Source organism: Egretta garzetta, unplaced genomic scaffold (assembly GCF_000687185.1).
Source record: "Egretta garzetta isolate BGI_Z169 unplaced genomic scaffold, ASM68718v1 scaffold204, whole genome shotgun sequence".
Classification (NCBI taxonomy): domain Eukaryota; kingdom Metazoa; phylum Chordata; class Aves; order Pelecaniformes; family Ardeidae; genus Egretta; species Egretta garzetta.
The window spans coordinates 3,700,443-3,725,564 of NW_009259424.1; the positions used below are offsets into that span (position 1 = coordinate 3,700,443).

The 25,122-nt window shown below is 41.0% G+C and overlaps 1 protein-coding gene across 1 annotated transcript in view; it reads left to right on the forward strand.

The window, feature by feature from the left end:
- Positions 1-25,122, forward strand: part of ANK3 (ankyrin 3) — a 206,454-nt gene that overhangs the window by 206 nt on the left and 181,126 nt on the right. The gene's annotated exons all lie outside the window — the stretch shown is intronic.

Here is a 25,122-nt window from a genome sequence, read left to right on the forward strand (position 1 = left end):
GTCAGAGTAATTTGTTAACATTGTGAAATAGCATTGATAGCCATGGCTGTGGGGTTTGCAAAGCAATTGAATGTTTAATTGGATATTAGTTGATTGCAGTGATGATGCAGAAGGTGTGCGTTCATTTCCCAGATAAATCTCTCGTGTTACCATGATATGCAAACTGTCTGTGAGTTGGAAATAGTTTGTAACCATGATGTGAGGTTAAATGCCGAGCTTTCTCGTAGGTTTAACAGCATAACAGTTTAGCCTTACATACATGTACTTAAGAGGGATGTGTGTGGAGGCAGATTTTCTTTTCTTTGTGTTGGGACTGTGTCACATGTTTGGCTTCTGAAACATCAGGTTTTGGGGTAATGTTACAGAAATAAGGTGTTTCGGTGTTTCTCTTTTTTTCCTAGGGGTGAGCTGTTTTACAGAATTGAGCTGGAACGCTCTGTTATTAGCAACTTTCTTTTGTTAGGGAAATAGATCGCAGAGCCTGGTTTTTCTCTGCTGTAGATTTGTCTTAGCTGCAGAAAACCCTCCAGCACACTAGGATCCGAAAATTCAGTAGGCACTGCATTGCTCATTGTGCAGTTCGGGAGCCTCTGTGTGATTCCAGTCTTACTGTTTCTCTCTAAGGTATAAAGCAAAATAGTTATGGTTTGTGGCATAAGGACAGATAAAGAGGCCAGGCACTTTGGCAGCTCTGTGGATATGTCCTTAAAAATGACACCTTGTACTCTGCTCCACAGAAACAAGGCCCTGCCGTGATTTCTTGTCATCGCCCGTATTTTCTTACAGTTTTTCAAGAACATATCAAGAAGCCAGTTGTCTTAACAGAAACCTGGGACTGTAGTATTTCTGTGTGCCTTTGTGAAATCCCCCTAAGGGGGGATTGGATAATCTTCATATGCTTGGAGAAGCGGTGCATGTGCTTCCTAAATGACATGTAGATTTCCTCTAACATATGTGCATCTTTTGGTTGGGTGAGAGTCAGCATTTCCCTGCCCTTTTCTCTTTTTTTCCCTGCCACGGCAGTACTATACATAATGAAAAGCACTAAGAAACCCACTGCCTTCTGTTCTAGCGAGCACATTAAGAGACTGTTTAGATGGCTGCAGTGAATATACTGCAGCATGTTAACTGTGTAGGTATTTTTTTCTGTGTGAATGTATACATACAGATCTTCTGAATCATCTTCCAGTATAAAGGCCAGTGTGAAAGGAAGATTCTATCTTTGGGGCCAATTTTGAGGTGCTGCTGTTGAAACCGGCCTGAATTAGTAATATTTTGCTTGTCTGCTGTTTAGGTGATGGACAGGTCTGTACCATAGCTATCAGGGCGGGTTTTTCCCCCCCAGCTGAAAATGACCACAGCAGTTAAGAATTCTAGGAGCTCACCTGTCAACCCATATTTACCTATGGCTTGTGAGCTAAAATGTATAGTCTCTCAGCTAACTCTACTCCTGCTGCAGGAAGCCCACGTTGTACTTAATGTGCTCAAGTTTAACAATAGCGTGCCCAACCATCTCCATATACTGTCTTTGTGTGAGGGTGCTTTCTCACAGTTTGTAATTAGAACAATATAGAAGGGATGTGGCAGTGAGAGGCTCTTGATTCAGTGAGGTGAGACAATTGCTTTGTAGACAAAAATGTTTTATTGTTTATACAACATAGTGCTGTAGAAAGGAAATCTCTTAGCAACCAGGGTGGCACATGGATAAGTATGAGCCTATTAATCCCAAATGTGTGGATTTTTTTCAGTGTTTTATTTCTGCATCTTAAGAATGAGATAAAATAGAGAGATTTTGCTCCACCAAAGGCTTTTTGGGGGGGTTGTAACACCCTCCTCCCCTCCCCCTTCCCCTTCATGTCACACTGGAATTTGGTAGCTTATTCCAGTTTCTTTCTGGGTTTCCTTAGGACTTTGCAGATTTGGGGCATGTAAAGGCTCTCTGCTAGGAGAATGGAGCAAAAAGCAGCAATTGCTTCACTTAACACTTTTACATTTGGGCATCAATCTTCTCACAGCAAAGACATGGGTTTGCTACCCAGTACATAGGGCGTAGGAAGTCCAATAATTGTGGTTTGCCATTTTGTACTTTCCTGACTATTTAAAACATTTTCCCCCCAATTTTTCCACTATGAGTTGTGAGTCACTTCTTGTTCCTCTGCACCACCCACAAGCAAGCAGTACTCGGGGGTTTTTTTGTTGATCACATGATAGTGCAGAAAGCTAACCCTTTGCTTAAGCAGTATACAGAAATATCCTTTAGGGTCTTCCAATCACATTGGAACAACGTAGTGTGCTAACATTTCTGGATAATTTATACAGTAAGGAGGCTGAGGCAGCCAATGGTTAGAAAGTAAGGCTGGTGGGAGCACCCAGTGTCCTAGACTTGATGATACCAGCAACAGTCATGCTGATTTATGTTCCTATTTAGTTTGAGGATTGCAGTCTAAGGGTAATATTTCACCTCTTTTGACTGGTTAAGCAATTTACAGTGTAATAATGTTTCTGTTAAGGCTTGCTTCAATACTCGTACGAGAGAAATGACCTTTTTAAAAATATACACAAAACAAAACTCTGTATTATATCCAGTCCTATTTAATTTCAAGGTGAGATACTTTCGAATTGCCGCACTTAGCTCCGTAGAGATGCTGCGCTTCTGTGCTCTGTGGGCTCACCACGCTCTTTCTGCTTGCCTGAATTCAAGACATTTCTGAAGGTTCAGAGCTTAAATAGTTTAACTCATATAAGAGAAAGGGATGGGGCCAGCGAGTGAAGTGAGTACAGAGAAGGGTCTGCACTATACAGGTTTCCTGCTTATTCTGTTCAAGTTTATATTACAGCTTCAAGCAGTTCTGCCTATGGATGGTTGTGCAGTGTCCTACGCTGCAAATAGTTTGAGTACACCCAAGGGCAGACCTGAGCCTTAAATAGTACCACAGAACAAGCCAAGCCACCCTTAATAAGTGATGGATAGGATGGCCTGCTCGATTCCTTATACTGTGGCCCTGTTGTGCATGATTTGGTTTGTGAAAACTAGAAATTGTTTATCTTATAATGAAGCTGGAAAGAAATTAGTTGCTTAGACAGTGCCATTCCTAAAGTGAAGGTGAAATCTCTGAGTCTTTTTTTGTGTTCTCTGTTCAGTCAGTACATAGTAGAAGAGAAGGGCAGGTCTTGGCACATACTCAATGATTTATGTTTTATACAATATTCAGTAGGACTGAAATGGTTTTCATTTGCGTGTAGTGCTCAGGAGCTAGCATGTTCTTTGGGAACAGAGAATAGCTTGATCATAATGCAAAGCCTGGCTGCTGCTGTCTCTGAGATGTTAAAGGCTGTTGCTGTCACATCCTCTGCTGCTGCAAACTTGTGGGCAGCAGGGAAAGTAATGGATGCCAATGTCGCAGATCCTGGTAATTTCATCATAAGGCTTACAGAGTTTGAAGGTTTGACTTAACTTTCAGGTATGCCAGAAAAATTGCCCTGCAATTTCCTAACGGGTATAAATTGAAATGCTGTGTCAGGAATGATCAACCTGTAGGTGTGTGGCTGTTCATGTGGCTTCGAGGAGCTTGTGCATCTTCTGGGCTGGGCTCTGCTCCCAGCTGCGAGGTCCTGGGGGAGACGGCTCGGACTGCCCAAGGTAGCAGAGCTGGAAACACCTCCCAGGGGCAGCGGGACCCCAGGAGGGCATCATCATATCCTAGCTGGGAGACTCCCATGGTTTCCTTTCCCCTCAGCATTCTCTGGGCTGTCAGATGTTTTATGGATCTCAGCCATGTCAAGGTTTCTGTACAAGTCTCATGAGGGTGAAAAAATTCACCATCTGCACCCACACAATTAACCGGAGCAAAAGGTTGTGTGCAGACCAGCTTCAGTGCAACTGGCTTCTTCGGTTTGGTACACAGTGATAATTAAGTAGGTTTAAGGAAAAGAAGGATAATTCTTTCTCTGACAGGCACATGCTCCTGCAGTGAATTGCCCCGTGGTTTTAAAAGGCAGTTCGGGTTGGAATTGGTGCAATTTTCACATGCAAACAAGATTACCACTTATCAGGTGAAGCTTGAAACGTGAGCTTCAAGGCTTTTAACTTAGATAACAAGTACAAACCCCTATCCATTTTTAAAAATTTTTAGTTTCATGATCTTTAAACAAATCTCAGGATCTGTTTCATGGTTTCTGAACAGTTGAACTTGACAGTAGTAGATCTAGATAGGTCACGCACAAATGATTGCTCCTCATCTCATTTGTGTTAAGGCACAAACCAGGCAGATGTTGCTCTAACATCTGGGAACATGACCTATGGCAAATGAAAAGATTGTGTAGATTCAGGGCCTGAAGGAAAAATTAAGTCGGTGAATTTGTCCTAGGTGTGAGGAACATTTCAGTCATAGCCTTGATTTTGGACATGATGCTCTGTCAGAGGCAAATCTTAATAAATGATTGAAAGATATTTTTGATAGATGTTTAGGGGCACTGGTGGATGGGATATCTCCTAGCAGTGTTGAATTCTTACCAGCATGGGGTTTGGTGGTAAAAGTGTTTCTATTCAGTTGGAAAAACAATTCCTTCTTTGAAGATGACCCCTAAAGGAATGAAAAGATTGCATTGTATTGTGTGGGTAGCACTACAGCATCATTTGAAGTGGGCACTGCTCAGTGTTACTTTGTTGTTTATAAACCCAGAAAAATTTTTGCATTCTTATACATTTATATTTTTATTTAGGCAGGTTTAGAACATTCACCTTTCCTCTTTTCCTTCTTGATGCCTCAGGATCATGGCATCACAACAGATGGCCATTAGTTATTTATGCAAATGTCAGTTTGGGTTATAAACCACATTATGCTTAATGTTACCAGCTCGTGGTGGGAGGAGATGGGAGGAGGGAGGACTAACAATGGGAGACCTTGCCATTATAGGAAGATTGCTCGGTGACTAGATTGAGCTGGACTCTCAGTGAGTGTAAATCAATACTGTTTCAACTACCTGGTTGATATTAATGCATTCTTTTATCCTTCTGGTTTCTCCAACCAGGCAGGGTTTTATTTATTTTTTTTAGGGACAGATGAGAGAGATGGGGAAATGTATCTTCTGTGGGAAAACAGATGCTTTTGAAGCAAAAGACAGTTCAAAGATGATGTTTGGTGAACAGAGATTAAAAAAAAAAAATCTCCTTATGCAGTTATGAATATTCAGCCCTGTGCCAAAAGTCAAAGCACTGCTAATTTCAAGCTCTTAACTTGGCTGAAATGATGGCTTCAGGATAAGTTGTGGGTACTTTGATACAATTCCTTTTGGCCATTCTCTAAATGCTTGTGAGCCAAAACATTTGTCGACTAGTGGAACTGACTGAGTGCCTGCTAAAATTGAGCATTAGACTCAATCAGAGTTTGACTGGAACAGGGGGTAAGAACTAGGCTTTTGGTGTATGTGATGCGGGCAGGGGAAACAAATAGCAAAGAAAAAAAGTCTGAGCTGTAAGTTGTATTTTAAAAAAAAATTATTTAATTCCCATACAAAGCCTGATGTATTCCCACATTGATTTGAGTGGAAGTTTGGACAATAAAGGGCTGGATTTGCTGCTATTCAGTAATTTGTACAGCTTTTCAGGCCACTGGTAGAGCGGGAACGGGGATTTTCTGACTGAAGCGGTAGGGCTAGTGCAGGACTGCATTGTAAAGGTGTAGAGAACTGGGCCTTAAGGGTTTGATCAGTGTGCCTGTTAAGTTGGAAATCTCTTAGGCCCTTTTGCAACTCTACAAAATAATGCCTCCCCGTTAGACTGGGCTGATGATACAGGTGCCCCACACTGTTCCTGACTTCAGTTATCTACCTCAGCCTATAGCCTTATATATTACATGGTAAAAGATAGATGCCTTCAGAGGATAATTCAGTGCATGTAAGTGAGACAAGTTAAAGCAATGTCCTTGTTTTCAAAAGTATTGAGTGTCCTCCAGCCCTGCAGCTTCAGCTGAGAGCTTTGGGCATTCTGCAGATCAGGCCCTGGCATCTCTGATGGATGCTTGGGATTGTAAAACAGTTTTAAAAATCTCTCGTGTGTCTGTTGCCTGACCATGGTATTTGTGTGGAGCTCTGCTTTGTTGGCCAGTGCTCTGCAAGGTGGCTAGTTACCGATCCCCAGGCTTTTGTTTTTATTTTTTACAGAGATTGAAATCACTGTATGGTGACTTGGAAGGGGAATCCAACAAAACGTTTCTTCATTTATTCAAGTAAGACTGATGTGGACAGGAGAACTAGATCGAAATAAGATTTTTTATTTTTTTTTTCTAATAAGAAAATTCACTCTGCGATGTTTTTATTTTTTTAAAAATCATAATTTTGCCAGTAAAGTTCTGCATTATTTAGAAAGTCATGACCATTTAGTAACGTGAGTTTGTCTCATGTGAGATTGTTAGTGCTCCGAGATGTGCACAAGCATTTTAATGCCTTTGTATTACGCACCAGAACTAAAACTTTGTCTTTGTAGCTGCAGAAAGATGCAGGAGATACTGTACTGCATAGTCACCTTCATCTGAGCATTATTTTAGACAACTTTTAATGGTTTGCTTTAATGACCTGAATGATGTATTTTACCAAACTTTTTGGTTGTTCAGCTATATTTTATTCACAGTATTGGATTTTAGCTTACTGGGAAGCTGAAGCATCCAATGTATTAGAAGTTGTGCTGTCACGGTTTACGTATCAATTTTAAATTTCAGTTCGAGTGTTCATTTCAGTATCTTCCTAATTTTTCATTGAAAATAATTCATAATTAAAGGTAAAAGTACAAGGTAGAAGGGGTTAACTTATGTTTCTGATATCCTAGTTTGTGCAGAACATATCCTACTCCATATTTGTCCAACTGGAATTAACAGGACTTTATAGAAATCGCTACTTCTTGATAAAGGTGGTAATATCCAAGGCCTCTGTTAACACACCGATTGCTCACAAGCACAAGCAGGAGATGAAGGTCTGTACCTTAAGAGGTATCCACTACCTCACCATGGCAAGCTACACAGACACAATGCTTTTATTTCATGGGTGTAACGTGACATATATCATAGTGCCTAGTGGAGGTTACCTCAACAAAATCTCCATCAGTAGCATTAAACTTGGTGTCTCTGGTGACCCCATCCCTACCAGGAGGCAGGCAGGCTCCCAGGTGTGTCTGGTGCTTCACCCATGGAATTATAATTTGTAAATACAAAAAAACCACTGTGATCTTGTCACTTGCTTCCCTTGTGAAGGAAGGGATGTATGTGTCACTTTGGTACCTGATCCAGTGTCAGTGGAAATCACTGCCTGCTTGCTGCAAAGAAGTCCGTGATTGCTTATGGAAAATTGTAGTTTGTAGATTCTGAGCGGGTTTCTGGTTTTGGTGCATGTAGAGGGAAAATGACTGGTCGCTAAACGAGCTTGAATGACATTCACGTATTCCACACTCATTTGCAATACCCCTTGAAGTACCTATGCATAGATGGGATGAGGGTGTATGTCAATTGTTTGTATTTTTGTAGAATACCAAGGTATTTTTGAAAGCAGAAAAGTGTATCCTTTTTTTGTGAAATCTCATCAGCTCAGCTTTGAGCTACAGCCCTATCCTTAACTTTGTGGCCTCTGCCTTTTGAAGTAAGTGTTATTAAGTAGCCAAGCTCTGCTGGAGTAAGAGTTGGGAGGGAAGTCAGAAGAGGAGACAGGTAGTTGCTGAATTCTGAGTGCCTCAAAAGGATTTCCTGGAGCTGCTGAAGTGGCTGGTTTTGTATAATCATATTTTAAAAGTAAGCACCATGATTATGCAAATCCTTGAACTCTGATAGACAACAAGCAACTAGGAACCCATCTGAATTCAAGTACTCACACGGTTCACTGGAACTGAGGAGTATCCATGGGGTGTAACACACATACTCTTCTCCGCTAACGATGATGTGATCTGCCAAGCTGGTGACGGTGCTCTTGTCAACAGCTTGTTGCATGGCATCTCTGGGCTCTGACTGCTGAAGAGCTCAGCCTGAGTACAAAGCCTCATACCCTCAACAAGTAAAGGATTTATACACAGTAAAATGTATATGTAATGCATGTAGTATGTGCGTGAGTCTGTATGGGTGCAGGGCAAGAGCGGGAGGGGAGGTGGTGGTCAGGGATTTGGTTGTGACTCTGCTCCTGTGTGCTCTGCACCAGTCCATCCATAGCCCTGAGTCAGGCATCTCCAAGCATCCCTGCTTCCCACAGTGAGACTCCCTCTGTCTTAGGGAGCACTTACAATGGCAGAAGTTGCGTGGTGCTGCACGGGGTTTAATTTCAGAGGAAGCGTGTTCCCTTTGTGCCCGTGCAGCGGCTCCTGGACAGCCGGGCTCAGCCCATTGCCAGTGCTGTTGGCTTGTCTGGGTCCTTGGGGAGAAGCTGTCCACAAAATTGTTAGTGGTGTTTCCAGAAGTGTATGCTGTGTGGGTGTATATAAATAATTTGTTTCATCATTTACGTAATTTACGGCATGATTCCGATCCATTGCTGTCATTGATTCCTAAAGGAATAATAAATCCTTCTTTTAACGGAAAGACAGTTTGGAAGAACAAGTCATTAGATAGAAGAGATCAAAAAGTTAAATGGTCTTTTTCAAACTTCTGCCACTTTTCTTCTGAAATTCTTCAAATGACAGCATCACCAGCAATTTCTGCATCGTGTTCTGAGTTAACAAAGCTCAGAACAATTCACAAGTCAGTGCAGTTGTTGATATCTGCCTTTCAGTTAGAGCACACTGATTCTAAAGAGCTTTCCTTTAAGGCAGTATTAACATGAGAAACCATAGTGATGCTGTCCTGTCTGTGCCCTCTAATAACCATACTTTTACCTGCCCTATTTGGTGTCGGTAGAAGACACAGTTGTGGAATTCACTTTCTGTTCAGCACATGGGTTTGTTTTCTGGGGCATTACTTTTAAATGTCGGGACATAGAATAACTCCATCCTTGACTTCCTTCAGTGAAGAAAGATTGTCACAGCTAGCCGGGCAGTTGTCCTTCCCAGTACCATGTCCTGTAGGTTGTCCCCAAGCTTACCCATTTGGAATAGGTCTCTAGTGTTCTCTGAGAACCTGTAGAAAAGCAGAACTGTGCAATATCCACTGGATAGATATTCCCTCCTCTTCCCAGTGTGACTTAATGGGGCATTTTACTAACAGAAGGCAAAGGTGGGACTGAGCCACTGACTGTAGGTAGCTAAGTCATTTTTTCCAGGGTTGTTATCAGAGTATCTTATAAATATAGGCATTCGTAACTTTAGATGAGATTCCTGCATAGGTTGAATAAGTTTATTTCTCCTACATAGCTTTTTTCTTTCTCCCATAACTGCATCATCACTTCTTCTGGACCCTACCATGGTATCTCTGAAATTGCAATCGTTTCCCATCGTTAATCACTAGCTTAATGTTTAGCATTTGCAACCATCTCATCAGCTGAATTTGTCATTGGCCCATGAGGAAATATCAGTGTCTGGGCGATCTGAGTCTGTAACCTTTTCTCCTGCCCCCTTTGGATTTGTGTGAATCTAGCAATCATCTCTGGTGCTGAGGCTAATGTTTTCATGCCCAGACTGTAGGAAAATTAATGCAGATATTATTCAGAAATAGATTGCTGGCTAGACCTTGAAGCACAGGCAAATAAGCCTGGAGTGCTCTCCAGGCCTGAGGGGAAAGATCCCCCAAGAGGAGAGAGACGTGTGCTAAGCACCTCATGGTGCAGCAAGTTAAAAACCAGCCTCATCTATGTGTGAGTAAATGCAGTGTTTTCCTGTAGTGCTGAGGAAGCCTCTCTCAAAAAAGCCTTTTTTTGGCCAGGCAGTAGCAGACAGTATGTTCTGGAGGGTGGCTGTGGATGCTTTCCTTTTTCTTACACAAGACGCTGAAAAGTTATAACATCCCATAGTGAAATATTGCTGAGAAGTGGGTGGGAGAGGCTTCCTTTATTATATTTTTACCATCGAAGCGAAGAAAACATCTTCAAGGAGCACCAGTGAATGCACTGGATACCTGTAGTCCTAGTTTTTCCTACCACTTGATTTAATTTGAAACCACCAGCACTTTGAAGCTGTTAAACATCAAAATTCTGATAACTAAAGACGGCTGTTTTTCTACCAGTCTGAAAAGATTAAAAAGATGTTGAGAGGAAAACATCTCTCATGACAGTGGGTGCACAATCAAAGTTTCTAAGTAGGGCAGCCTGAGGAGCAGCCAACGCTTTTTAACAGTTACGGGAAAGTGCATGTTGTTTGATGTTCCTATCTGATATTTTCCTGTCTACCTTTTTTGTAATATCAGAATGTCTGGTTATGCTTAAGGAAGGCTTAATAAATGTTTTGCACACTCAGCACACACTACCCACATTAAAGATAAAAGTATGCAAACTTTCGAGTCATCCAAGCAACAAACAAAGGGTAGGGGCTTCTCCCACTGACTCTTCCAGTTTGATCTTAAGCAGTTTATTTAATCTCTGGTTTTCCTCTCTGTAAAATATCTCCATGTTTTTCTTCTTGTACATTTTAAGCACCTCTTTTCAAATGGAAAGCACTGTCTATTTTTCTGTTCTTGATACAGAATATATTTTGCATGCCTTGCATAAGGACCATTGCTACAAAGTAAGGCCCATGCGGGGTTTATAGTTTTTTAATGACCTCTGAGCTTCTCAGTGCTGCCCTGGTGTGTGACCTATTGGCTGCGTCCACAGCTCTCAGGAACATTTTTGCTGGTGTCTTGCCATAATTCTGGAGGAGAAATGTGGTTTTTAAAGAAGTTTATGCTTTTTAAAAAGCTCTGGGTGGAGAGGAAGGTATGCATGGTAACAATTCTAATTATGGCCGGTACAAATGTATTCGGTACAAATATCCAATTTATTATTCTTTAGATTGATTTTCTTTTATATGGTATACCAAGCCATTGGCTAAAGGATATAGTGACTGATCATGCTAGTTAAGTTGCAGATCAAAACACGTGTTGTTTACAAACATTTTGTAAAGTTCTTTCAGAATTGCGTCTGTTTAGCCTACCCAATACACAGGAAAATTGTCAAAATCCTGGGTTTAGAAGTGCATGAGTTTAATCTAAAATAGCTAAATGTAGTTTATTTTATAATGTTGTATGTATCTTCTTGTTGACCTATGTGCTTGTCATCCTTGAAGCTAAACTCACTGAATTGTGGTCAAGTCATAGGTCCAATTAGAAGAACCACTGAACATACGCAATAAATTCAGCTTGAAAGGCCACATGCACAATCTGCCTTGGGTTGGAAAGCCAAGAGATGCTGTGACCAAACAAGATCCGCAGGGAAGCCGTTCAAAATTGTAGCCCTTTGTTCCCAACAGCAAAGCTGCCCCTGTCTCCTTGTTTACTACCAAATGCAAATGCGCAAACAAAGCTGGTGCACTTTTAAAACAAATCAGTTTGAAGGAAGATGAGAAAAAAGGAATGCAAGCCCTAGAAAGGGCCTTGGTGTTGAAATGGGAGCAGCAATTAAAGGGGAGATACATGAGGAGAGATTGGGGCAGCTGACCTAGAAGTTTGGTTTTATTTTGGCTGTAATGAGCTGCTGGGAGATGAACCCCTCGTTCTGAGGAGCTCCTTATTAACCTGCAACGCTTTGCCTAGGCTGAGTCAGTAGATAAAACCTGGGAGGGGAGGGAGGAGAATTAGGACAAAGCCAGCAAAAACTCAAGTCTGTGCTGGGGGTCGGGCTCCAAACCCTGCTGAGTTCAGGGAGGCCTGCAGCTCCTTTTGCTCTGGTGCAGATAGGCTCTATGAGCAGTAAAGGTGATGCATGGTTGATAAGCTGGCTAAGGGGATGGCTCTCTTCCCTGCGAGCATCAGCCATGCTGCAAGCGAGCGAATACAGTGCTGCCTGCAGGGCTGCTGCGCTCCGATTGCATTGCTGCTGAGGGACTGCAGGTGTCCTTGTGAACCCCTCCTCCCCAGGCGGAGATGCTGGCTTGTTAGGGGGAGAAATTCAGGCACTTGAAGTAGGCAAAAAGATAAAAACCCTCTGGCTTTATATAGCAGGGTGAGAAATTTAATTGGTTGGAGGATGTCCAAGAGATTGCATCTGATTAAGTCCTTGAAAAGATGAGATCTCTCATCCATTACCTGGTTGCATGAATTTATACTGTGGATATGTAGCCTAGTGCTTTGTCAAGGTCCACGTACAAAGAGGTAACCACAAATTAATTGGGGCTTGTCAGTTTTAAGATATTTCTGGTACAAAGTTGAGCAATTCATTTACGCCTACAAAATAGCAATTGTTCCCTAAAATAGCAGTCTGCTAACCAAAATATATATATTTTTTTAATTCTTAAAGTTTAGGGGTGAAAACAAAATTCAGCTTCATGTCTTTCTGTGTGTTTCTTTTTCATTTGCAGTAAAATTTTCTCACATTTTCTTGACAAGTCAGAATCTCTGTCCTAGTTTTTGCAAGACATGCTCTCTGTGCCTGCCTGCCTGTTTCCTAGAAAATAGTTGCCTGGAAAAGGAGCAAAGGTAATATCTCCAAAGGAAAATAAAGTCACAGATTATATTCATATTCAACCTAAACAATATCTTAAGGAAAGATTGAGGAAATATGCAAAGAGAAAAAATAAAACTGGGGGGAGAGCGGGGGCAGATCTTGCAAAGCTTAGCCAGCAAAAGCCCCTCCAGAGCTTTGGGAGGCTTCTGACTGGAACTTTGCAATACATTGGGTCTTCCTGTGGGCTCAGTTTTGTCCATTTTAGTTATTCAAAATAGCACGTCTATTATTTTTTTAGAAAGACGCATATTAACCAGCAGCAGTTGATTTTGTTAATATCAGTTATTTTATGCATTTATTGTTCAGATGAATATTCAGTCCTTTGCCTCTTGGATAGTTTTGTTCATGCAAACATAAATTGAATATATGAGGTGTTATTAACATGAGGGCTGCCTGGAATCAGTTTTATTTCACGGGTAGCCGGTTACTGTGATTTAATAAATAGGATTGTCTATAGTTTTTGTATTTGGTAGTTACAGATTAGAGCTGCATAGCTTTAGGGAGGATTGTCAAGCAGTACCATTTAGGCTTAATATGCAGCAACCTTATTTTGAATACATCCTGCTGTTTGATGAAGAGACATTAATGGCTGCTCAGGGGAAGAGTTGGTGGCAAGAGAGGACAAGGTCAGAGGTAACTCGGAGGGAGCATATGAACCAGCCTCGGGGTGACAACACGTACTTTTGGCACACAGCAGAATCAGAATGTTTGATAGCAGAGCAATGATAATATTGCTGGATTTCAGGCTTCCTTCTGTAGTGAGAAGAGGGTAGTTAAATGTCATGGGAGAGTGTTGATGGTTGTCCTGGAACTGCATAGTAACAGTCCAATGAATTCAGTGGAGGAAAGCTGGTCCTTCAGCCTTGCGTTGTTAACCTACTGCTGGTATTTTAGAGAGTATTTCTCTTCTATTCTGATGTGTTGCAAACATTAAGATTTCACTTAAAAAGATGCTGCATGTCTTTTAACTCTAGTTATGTTGTACTTGGAATTACTTCTAAAAACGTTTGACCCATGGGCCATGGCACTGTTGCCTTTTCTGAATGATGCTGCCAAATTCAGTGGGAGTGCATGTGGGAGGGAGTCAAACCACTTGTAGCGTAGCCTGCAAAATGAGGGGAACTCACCTATCTCATCAGAACGAGGGAATTAAGTAAATCTTTCCCTCCAGGGAACTAAGTTCCTTTGCATTAGGTCAAGGAAAGGTTCTCTTTGCTTTGATTTTAAAAAACTTCTAGCTGCAAAAGATGTATTAGCTGTTGCAATTGAAATGTGTAGGGAAAAGTGATGCTATGTACCAGTCACAGATAGAAGTTTTCAGAAAGCAAAATATTTCACAACTAGATAGGCTGATCAGCTTTATGTGTTGAGCTGACAGGAAAGAAAACCTTTGGGCAGCTTCTGGTTTTGAAATCTTTATTTAATTTTTCCTTCTGCTTTCAGCCAGAAAAACAGACGATAAAAAGGTGCACCGTTGTTTCTCAGAGCTCACAAATGACTAAGCAGACTGCACGATATCTTTGCTTCTGTTGTCCTGGGTCTGGTTAGTCCAAAGTGCTAAATATTCTGGCACTAATCCAGCAAAGTACTTAAGTGTGCACTTAAGTTTAAGCCTATTTGTAATTCACTTGAGTACAGAGGGAGCGCTGTGTGCTTAAAGCTGAGTCCAGTCTTAAGTGATGTGTTGAGTGGGGGCCATGGTGCTCACCCCATCAGAAGAGGGTGAGTCTGTAGAAGACAAGGTCCGTCCTGAAATGCTATCGGTTATCCCAGCTCTGTGCAAACAAGGTTGGGTGTGAGCACCTGCGAGCTGCAGATGACATCGTTTTACCTTGAATAGTAGATTGAAATAGCAGGGATTCCGATTAAGTCCAAAAATTGGCATTTCAAAGACATTATTTTCTTCATAGGTGCTTTTTTTTAAACCCGTGTTATCAATATTTGTACATCAGTAAACAGTGGTCAAACACTGACAGTGAGAAAACCTTGAAGATGAGAACAATAAGTCCATTAAATAAGGCAAGGAAGGCCACATAGCTCTAAGTCACAGCTGATAATTGCACTCATATTATTGATTTAATCATGCTTATTAAACAGCTAATTAACTCATTATATGGCTGGTGTTACAGAGGTATTAATCCAATATGTACAGTGTAAGTATATAAATTCTCCTTTGGACAGTTATTTGTATGCCACCAACAAATGTAAATTTAGAACATACTGGCCAAGGCCTAGCAACTAGTTCAGGCCATATTTTTTCAGATAAAGAGTTTCTTAATTTGAAAAATACGGAGTTTAATATGCTTAAAGTCACTAATTTGATTTAAGCTCAACAAAGTATTTAAGTCAATAACAAGATGAACACATTCTGAAAAAAAAACTCCAACCCCAAACCAAACAACCCATACAATACTGATTTAAATTTTGAAAATGAAAAAAATTGGTCACTTGAAAGCTTTGTTTTGGCATGTTGAACCAAAGGATTTTATTTTAATTTTTTTTTTGTTTTGTTTTGAAATTTCTTTGCAAGTGTTTTGGAACACTGAAAATTCTGATTACAATGTGCCACTTATATTCAGCAAGGGATTCCTAAAATAATTTCTGTATAACCTGGTGGTTTTTTCCCAGATTTTTTTTTGTTGCTGTGAGCAAACGGAGCCATTTCAATCACTAACACTGCTCTCTTTGTGACAGCCCTCCAAATACATCATGACCCTATAGCAAATTCAGTCTTGTGAAAACTATTAAGGATCAACTTACCCTAAGACTGCAGATGAAATGAAATGAAATACGAGCTCATGGTGATGGCCGTTAAGCATGTACTGTCATTCTTGACACATCTGTGATTCTGGAGACTCAAATAAGCAGTAAAATAGTTAAGTATTGGTGTTATTCAGATGAGCATGTTCTTTGTGATGCTGCACAAGGGTGTTTCATCTTGTAAAGTGGAGTAAGTTAATTTACTAAAGTGTTTTCCTAAATCCCGGTGTGAAATGTGAACATCATTAATACAGGCATTTCATGCTATCTGCTCTTTTAGTGACTCCATTCCATTCAGCATTTGCAGTGGTGTTAATGCTAATTGCAAGTAACTAAAAGCTGGGCTGCCTGCTGAGCTGGGGGTGAATTATGCACCTGGAGGTTTGAGGTCCCCCACCTCCCCTTCTCCTGCAGGGGAAGGCTTTCCGTGGAGGTGGCTGTCAGGGTGAGGCCCAGCGCTAAAGAGAAACGGATCAATTCCGTAGGCGTGCCGATTTACACATGTGCGTTTCCTTTTTCAAGAGAATAGACAAATTTTTGATGTTTTGAAGCCTTTTAAAAACTAGTTTAGGTCAATGGATTCAAACCTAAGATTGCTAAGACGACTATTTAAAATCACAGCTATTATCTATTTTAATTTCCTCTGCTGGAGAGTACCCCAAAACATTCATTATGTGGAGGGTATAATCTCTGAACAAATGACATGGTGGAATTAATGAACAATTAACTATGATCATACGTTATAAACAGAGCTGATTAGAATCCACACATGCCTGGGTTTTAGAAAGACTCTCTTTTGACTCAGCTTTGTGTTGCTGAGGTAGGACCATGCAGCTCTCATTTCTTATTCATTGTGTGAGCATATCATCATTTCCTCTGAGGTAAGGCTACATCTCTTAGTTTTCATGGCAACCAGACAAAGAATTCATCTGTTCTTCAACTTTTATGTGTGGGGAGGGTAGGGGCGAGGAAAATAAGAATTTTTCCTGGTACTTTTCCTCTTATCAGTTTAGCTAGTACGCTTACATTACAGACTTTCTCCCATATCCTGGAGACTCTTCTCCAATATCCCATGTGGTGATTAAATCAGAGAGAATATTGTAAAGCTGGAAGAAAGGGAGTATCTGTCCCCAGTAGCTGCAGCTACACGGTGGTGTATGCAGCGTGAAATGCAGTTACTGTGCTGTGCAATTTACTGTCTTCATTAAATCAGACAAGCGTCAGGTGAACCGTAGAAATTCCATCTGCAATCGCAGTGGGCTCCATGCATACTATTTACACTTTTTTCCTATCACTTTATTTAGCTTCCACATGTACGTGTTTAATAAATGAATACCATTATAAATTATGATGATTTTTTCAAAACAATAACGGCAGATACTGTGATCAAGAATATTTTCAACCTTAAATGGAAAATGCTTCTGTCATTTTAAAATAGAAGCAGGCCCTGAGCTCTCCTAATGTCATTGGGGACAGGCGAGGATTTGTTTCAGAAGCTGCAGTGCAGCACCAGGCAATGACTGGACATACAGCTTGATGATTTTGCATCACATAAAAGCACGAGCTTCCCTCTTATCGCCTCAATGCTCTGATCATCCGGAAAAGTGAGACAAAAGAAATGGTCCACTCTATACTGACCTTCATTGTAACAGCAGAAACCTTTCATTATTTTATCATACTGCTTGATACCCTCAAGGGCAATGCATTTGAAACCAGGAAATTTCATTTGCAGAAAGAAAGCATGTAAAATTCCCATTGCATAAGGAGAGGTGGAGTTTTACATGTGTACTCTGTGTGTGTATTTGTGCTTCTCAAAATACATACACTTGAGAGATGCTCAAGCAGAAATTTATAGAACAGCTCTTTAGTCAGAGACCATTATGTCTGAATAATTTGTTTTGAAATGATAAAAAGTTGTTCCTGAAGTAGGAACAACTCATATACAACATGGTAAGTGGAGGAATGGTTCGTCTGAATTACACAAAGATATGTTCAAATGGTACTTTTAATATTCCTAGCATGCTTATCAGGTTATCTCTGCCAGTAGCATTCTATGCTGGTAGGGACTATGCACCCTAACTATTAAACAACAAATAATTGGTTTGGAGGGATTTTGGCAAAATCCTCAGAATTCCAATGTTATTCATGTTTGCATTGTTAAATGTTGGTATAATAATTTTGTTTGTAGAATCGTTATCTAATTCTCATGAGTTCTTATCTTGCGTTACTAACTACTTTGAGTAGTGCCCAGGTACAAATGGAAATAAATAAAAGTTAGGTGGATAAAATCCACAGGTTTTCTGGTAGGAACTGTTCAGTTATCGAGTGTCTTTTGCTCTTAGTATGTTCGTTTTAAACCACAACTTCTTCCATTATCTGTGCCCTAATATTGATAATCTGAGATAGAAATTAAGCAGCTATGCTTGTCTTCAGATAAAAATGCTTTTAACTAAGAATCTGAAAGTGTTTTTTAAATTATTAGGTACTAAAGGCTTTGGCCTCTATCCTCTTTGCAAGGTAAACGTGGAGTCTGTAAAATCTTACCTGCACCTTGCGTAGGCATTCAGCATTTATAGGACTGTAGGTGCAGTGGCTTTGACCAAAGACTAGCAAATGGGCCAAAGCACCCCATGGGGACCGTGTTCCTGTGTGAAGGTCACCGAGTGCAGTTCCCAGCTGGATGTCATGAAGGGAAGACCTCAGGAGCCTGGCTGGAGGTCATGATGCTTTGGCTGCAGAGAGCTAGTGGTGTTTTGTTCTCTGTGTTCAAGCGGATGGGGGAAAATGTAACAAGTTTGGGGCGATGATGCAGGGGAGTGCAAGAGTCTACGTACAGTAGGTAGCAGGTTTTGCTCTTCTTTGTGCCTTCAGCTTTCCATGGACTGAGCCCTGAGGAGGAGAGCAGCTCCCAGGGTCAGGAATATCCTCTCCTGCCTGTTCAGTTTTAGAACCACTTGGCTGTGTTGGCTGCCCTGCCTTGAGCAGAGCTAGTTTCTCACAGGGGCTGTAGATGTGACAATTTGCTATTAGAAAGGATTTGCTACCTTTGGTATGAGAGAGAGAGTAAGGTTTCCTCTCTTCTGTCTCACAGTGTTAGGGAGTTTGAAAGCACGAAGATCTGAAAGTTTAATGTTCAAGAAGGTAAGGCTTGTTCTAGTTGGTGGCTGGAGTCCGTGTAAGCAAAGGCGCAAGGGTCCAACGCTGCAGGGAATTGGGAGCTGCTGTTTCAATGGGATTAAAATGGAAATCTTCACAGAGGAATATTCCTTCTCCTTTAGTAATGTCTGTTAGACACCAGTCACTAGGCAGAGACCCTTCTGCTGGCTCTTCACAAGGCAGCTCCAGAAACAGTATCATTTTATCAGACCATTGCTCCTTACAAGCTGGTTATAGCAGCTTTCCCATAGCCCGGTATTGCCATAATTAGGACACTGGTGTCTTAATGCACATGTTCTGCTTTCAGGATCTAAACAACTCTCTCTTCAGGGCTTTTCATTGTTCATCGTGGACACGCTAGACTGTTCAAAGCTGATGTGACTGTCCTTGATCCAGTTCTGCATGAAGTCAGGAATACGCTCTTTGACTTCTACCAACCATTAGTACCATGCAAGGTTTTACAACTGAACTAAACCACCTGAATCAGCTGAAGGAGTATCTTCCTTCAGATGCAAATTTTTAATTCTAAGGGATAAACAGCATAGTCAATAGTTGAGGTAAAATGCTTGCAGAGGACATATCATATTCTTTTCCAGGATAAAATTAATAAAAATCATGGCTTGATACATTTTGCTTTTTGCAAGAAGCCTTTCCGGATAGAGAGTGAGTATCTGGAGACCAAAACAAGAAAGCATTGATCAACACAGCTGAAGGAAACCTGCAACATTAGTTCCTCAGCCAGTAATACAATTGCTTAATAACTGGTGGCAATTATTATTGACGAGCTGAATACTGTGTGCTAAAAAAAGAGAATACAGATTCATTTACAACAAAGCAGCTCATCTCTCTTCTGGCTTCCAGAGAATACCTGTAACCATACTGGTAGGGCATTAAGATGGATGAAAAGAAGTCCGAGACCTAGTTGTAATCTCAGTGTGATCTTGGAGCTTGGCCTGCTGTTTCTTCGACTACAGTCTGTTTAGACTCATTGAGCAACTTGTCACTGAAAGCTGCAGGGCTTAACTCCTCTTTTTCCTCCACCTCGCCACCCCCAGCATTTGCATGTTAGTATTGCAGATGGTCAGCTCACCTTTGGAGGGACACCAGTGGTTTGGGGGCACAGCAGTGCTGGGCCGGTGTGAATCAGAGGTGGGTGGAAGAGGCAGGGAGGAATGCATAGGAACCCTTTTTTTTTGGCTTGCAGCTTAACTTCAAGATTTAAATGCACCCTCAGAATTTTTATGGCTTTTTTTTTTTTTTTTTTTTAAAGCTTGGTTCTTTCTGTTGAATAGAAGCAGAACCATCTTCCAGCCTCTAATACTTAGCTGGATCGCAGATTGTACTGTAGCCCTTTGTAGTTCCAGTTGTAAAAGTGTAAGGTAAAAAGAATACATTTTCAAAACACATTCTCAGTGTCTTTGTTTAGCCTACAGGTATTGTAGGTTTTTTTTGTTACTAAGCTGTCCTCTCTACAACATCTCCAGCTTCTCGATAACCTCACCCACTAACAGGACAATATTTGCCAGTTACAAACTGATGCCTGACATGCACTCAGTTGTTTTGCTGATGGTAATAGATAAAATCCTGGAAGAAAGAACCATCCTTTTCTCCTATGATAATTGTGTATGCGAGTGATCAGCGTGGCTTCACTTTGATTAGGAGCATGAGTGAAACCTCTGTAGGCTCAATTCAGTCTCTGCTTTCTCTCCATTGCCATCAGAGACTCAAATTGCTACCTGTGCTGGTGGGAAACATCCAACTGCAAAAGCTCCTTTTGTTCCCAGCCTGGTACCTGGCTTATCTTTTCCTGCAATTATAAGGAAACAGAAGGAAAACATTGCTGAGCCCAATTCCCAGAACTTTATGGTTTGGCAGTGATTTTGCTTTTAGCATTAGGATTCGCTGCTGTTCTCTTGTTTCTGTGCTGTGGTGGATTATGCAGGTGTCAGAACTTTGAAGCCCAGTTATCTTTGTTTCCACAAACTTGATTGTAGTTTTGGTTGCAGAAGTTACTGTGAAAAAGCAAAACATTATGAGTTTTGAAGGCTAAAAGGTATGTTGCTGTTAAATCTCTGAGCTTTAACATTGAAATACTTTAATTTTCTCTTAAGGAGAAACTGAGAAAAGCTGGTTGATAAAGTTTTCACAATGGTATGCTTTTGGTGCACACGAAGCATGAGTCACAGCATCAGTAGCATTAAAAGCGTTTGCTAAGGTACAAACGATACGCTGGGGAGGAAGCAAAGGCGGGTGTATACGCGTGTTGACTGACTATACAGTGAGTGCTTTCTAATCAGGAGGTTTAAGCTCATGAGGAAGCTACAAACTCTGTAGATGTAACTGTTCTCCCAACGTTACAGACGAATGCAGTAAGGCTGAAGGCAAGGATGTAGAATCATTGGACTTGGTCCTTTGTGGAAAAGAAAGTGAATGCTACTGGAGACTGACTTTTACCAATACTTTCTGCTTTTCTCCATCATGCTGAACATATGTTGGTTTACTTTCTATGTAACATTTGGCCATATGTTGAACAAGTCCTCTAGGAATGACTTGCCAAGTGCCAGAAAGTGCTCTGCTGTGGCAAATTGACAGGTAGACTAATGCTGTTCTCTTCTAGTGATATTTTAACATAAGCAGAGATTCAAATGTGTCTGAAAATATATTCAGAACGAGGGACTGAGGTTTTTTAACTCTGATACAAGAAATAACCATGAGCAGTGACTTAAAAGTCCCCGTCCCCCCCCCCAGGTCATTTTTATTAAAGGGGAGGAGAGTTAGACTTAATTTCTTTTTACTTTGTGCTTTACGTGGTTATTTACCTGCTCGCATTTAAAGGAGTGTTAGGGGATTCTGCTCCTTAGTGGTTAGTCTCTCACCTCTTTTGATTCAGATGTAAATGGTTCCACTGTGTACAAAACCTCAAAGAAACAGACCCTAGCAAACAGGTTTATCACATTTAATGTTTCAAAGAGAAAGCGTAAAGAGCCTTCCATTTAATCGTACCAGCAAGCATACACATGACAAAGAAGAATCAGAATAGCCAAACACAAAGATTTCTTGTCATTATTTAGAATCAATTGGAATGTGCAACCATGTAACTTTATTTTGCTTATATAAAGAGTATAGTAGTTGCTTGCAGAGACTGCTCTCTGTATGAAAAAGAATCAATGCATTTTATTCCAGTTGCATCTTCTTTAGAGACTGAACAGTAACATTTTTCCAAAGGAACAAGTGATTCTTGGGTTCCTCAAAGAAGAAAATTGTGGAGGCTGGGTTGGGTTTTCTTGCAGTATCACAGCGAAGCAACCTTCAAACGGAAAATTTGAATGTGTATGTAGTGAAGCAGTAAAATCAGGCACATTTTAGTGGCTGAGAAATAAAAACTCCTAAAGACTTCAGAAAACTGAAAATTAAAGTGACCAAAATTATTCGGGAAGCCTTTCTGCTGTGCTTCTGATCTGGCCTGGGTCTTCTCAGTAAGAGAATGATTTCTGGGTTTGCTTTGGTTGGTTTCTTAATTTGTCTGTTTTAGAATGAAAGGGGAAGGTTTGAAACTGTTATGTTGTACTGAAGTCCTTGTATGGATAATGTGTTATTTGTTGCCTGTGGCTTCTCAGGAGACCGAGCAGAAGGTAGGAATAAGTAGCAGATCTTGGGAGACCATTTTGGCTGCAGAGCTCCTGTGGAATTCAGCACATCACAGTACAGTGGCTGTTTGTCATTTTGGTTTGTGGTTTTGTTGTGTTGGTTTTTTTTTTTTTTTTTTAAACTGAATTAGTAGAACTTTTATTTACAGGATTAAGTTTCACGTTTCTCTTTAATGTTATTGTAGCGTATGGAATATACCTGCAATATTCAGTTCTCCATGTTTCAGTAAGCGCAGGAAATCTGAGGCAAACCATAGCATTTATACTCCTTTTGAGGGTTAGCATTAGCTGGTTTTTTAAAACAGTAAATGTTTTTTATGCACAAATACAAATTATAATTTGAGTTTACATGTATGTACATATTCACACACTTAACTTACTGGGTATGCTGAATATCACAAAATACCAAAGAAAAGATGCAGCCATAATAACATAAAACCAGTATTAAATATTTTTCAACATTTGATTGCATTTTCCAGCATTTCTTCTGCAGTGGTTTCTGCCCTGATAAAATCAATAGCTCATCAACACCTTAGTAAACATCAACTGCAGCCTGCAGCTTTATTTTTCCATCATGAAACAATTGACAATGTGTGCAGTATCCCAGCCCAGCTGATCATGACATAAAGTGTGACTAAAAAGTAGATCATCTGGTGGATGCTCCAGTGTTTGATACAACACAAAGGGCTCCTTTCTCCTCTCCGGCTGTGCCCGTGCAGCTCCTGCTGCCATCAGTGGGAGCAGTGCGTGCCTATTTGAGGCACGCTGCTGTATCTGAAGCACTTGCTCTGTTTCATCATTGAAATCAGCACAGCAATAGAGACATCCAAGCCAAGCACAGCCACCTCTCGTCTATTTGTATATTCGTCTGTTTGCAGGGTTAGGGTTAGTGGCCAAGATTCTCTCTTATGCTTTTGTGCCTTGCATATAGTCTTACATAGCTGTTTGAGGGTGGTATTAGACACATCCATTCACTCTGCCTAGAGTCTTACAGAAAAATTTTATTGTTTTCCTTTTTTTATTATATGATCTAGTTTAGTAAAAATTGCTGTCCTGTAGACAAACACCCTGCAAGTAAGAGTCACAACTATTGAAGGTGCCGCTTTGATGTATTCATACCAAACTTATCCTGGAAGGGGCAATCCCATTGAGGACAGCAAGTACTACAGTTGTCGTGTCCAGGCAGTGCTGAGGCCACTAGGTGTGACATGCTAACGAGGAACTCGGTACTATTTCTGAATGCATGTGGGCATGGGAGAAGGGAACTGAGCCCACCAGGTCTCTTCCATGCTTCTTTCAGGTACAAAATTGCAGAGCTGAGATCAATTTGGACTAATCTTGGAGAGCTGAGATGCTTCTTTCGGAAGGCTCCTCCTGCCAAATGTTTCATTGTTTTCACGGTTGTAGTTGCGCCTTGTATGTTTTCTAAATGTGGCTTTTGACTGTGCTGTGCCAGTGGCCATGGAGATGGAAGTGGCGTGTTACTGCGTTTGTCTTTGCCTCCATGCTAAGTCAGGGCTGACCCCTGTTGGCCTCTCAGAGTTTAAATGGTTTTTTGCATCTTAGTGCCCAGAAACTGAAGAACTTTGCTTTTCCCTGGTCCCTAACAAGGGACCCGAAACTTGCGGCTTATAGGCCAGAAACAGCTGGAAGCTCTTATGTATGTCATGTTGTGGGTGTCTGGGCCACCAAAGACATTTGGAAATACTCAGCCCTCTGCAAAGAGTCAGCTCCTCATACGTGTGTGGGAATTTGTCGCAGCTCCTTTCCGAGCCACCCCTTTAGTGTAAAAAAAAAAAAAAAAAGGGGGGGGGGGGGGGGGACGGACGGACGGACACGGGACGGACGACTGCATTTTGCATTTGCACAGTGTTTGTGCTGCTATCCTAGGATTGCTCGTATGCCCTGAGCTTGAACATATCCACACAAAGCCTTCGCTCAAGCTTTTTATCTTGGCAGACCCTTGTGTTCCTAAAACTAATGGTGGAGTTAATGCGGAGAGCCACGCTAGGAGCACAGCAGCATCTAAAGAGGTGAGATGGCCTTCACAGCAGAGTTTATTCAGGTCCAACAGTTGGAATCAAAGCTGAAGGCAGCACAGGTTTATTTGCAGAAGACTGCCCACCTTGCAAATTGCCAACTTATTGCAAGTACTGATATGAACTCAGTTTGGAAATAGAAATCAGGGACAGAGTACTCAATTATGAAACATTTAGATCTTTTTCTCTTAGTTGTCATTCTTTTTCATATGTAACATTTTTTTCCCCCTTCTGGCCTGATTTTTTTGTTCAGCATTGTCTTTTCAGTACTTGATAGAAGTTGATCATAACTGGCGTTTTTTTTCTTATTTAAATGCGTGAGCCTCATACAAGCAGCTGTACCTTTACCGTACCTGCGCGTTCCTGGATCAGTTCAGGTATGAACCAATCCCTATGGAAATCAGTAGGGTTTTTTGCACTGACCTCAGTGGATGGTTCTCAATAGGGTGGTTGTGGGCTACTGGAGCCTTAGCCTTCTGCCTGGAGCCATGAATGGCAGCACGGGGTATTTGGTATGTACAACCTGGAAACTGCACAAGGATGTAAAAAAAAATCATTGATAAAACGGAGTTAGGGTTTGCATAAGCTGAAGCCTAAAGTGGACCCACATGGGTACACCTACACAGGGGTGCTGGTAGAAAGAGGGCCAGTGGCAATGTGTTTGGCTCAGAAAGCTTCAACTGCCAGTCAGACAGTTCATGCAAAAATGGTAAACGGTCCTTTTCCACAAAAGCTAACCTTCGGCACACACGCACATGTGAATTCTAAATCAAACCGATTGATCTACCTCCTAAGTGTAATTCTGGTATATTCTCTTTTCTTATAAAACAGCCTCTGATAGCACTGAAGTGAATAATTCTATATTTGGCAATTATTTATGAACTGCAGATCTCATAAACACAGCAGATGCATTTCCTGGATTGCAGCCATTAGTGCATCTGGGGACTTATTTACTAGTTATTGAAAATATTGGACTGGAA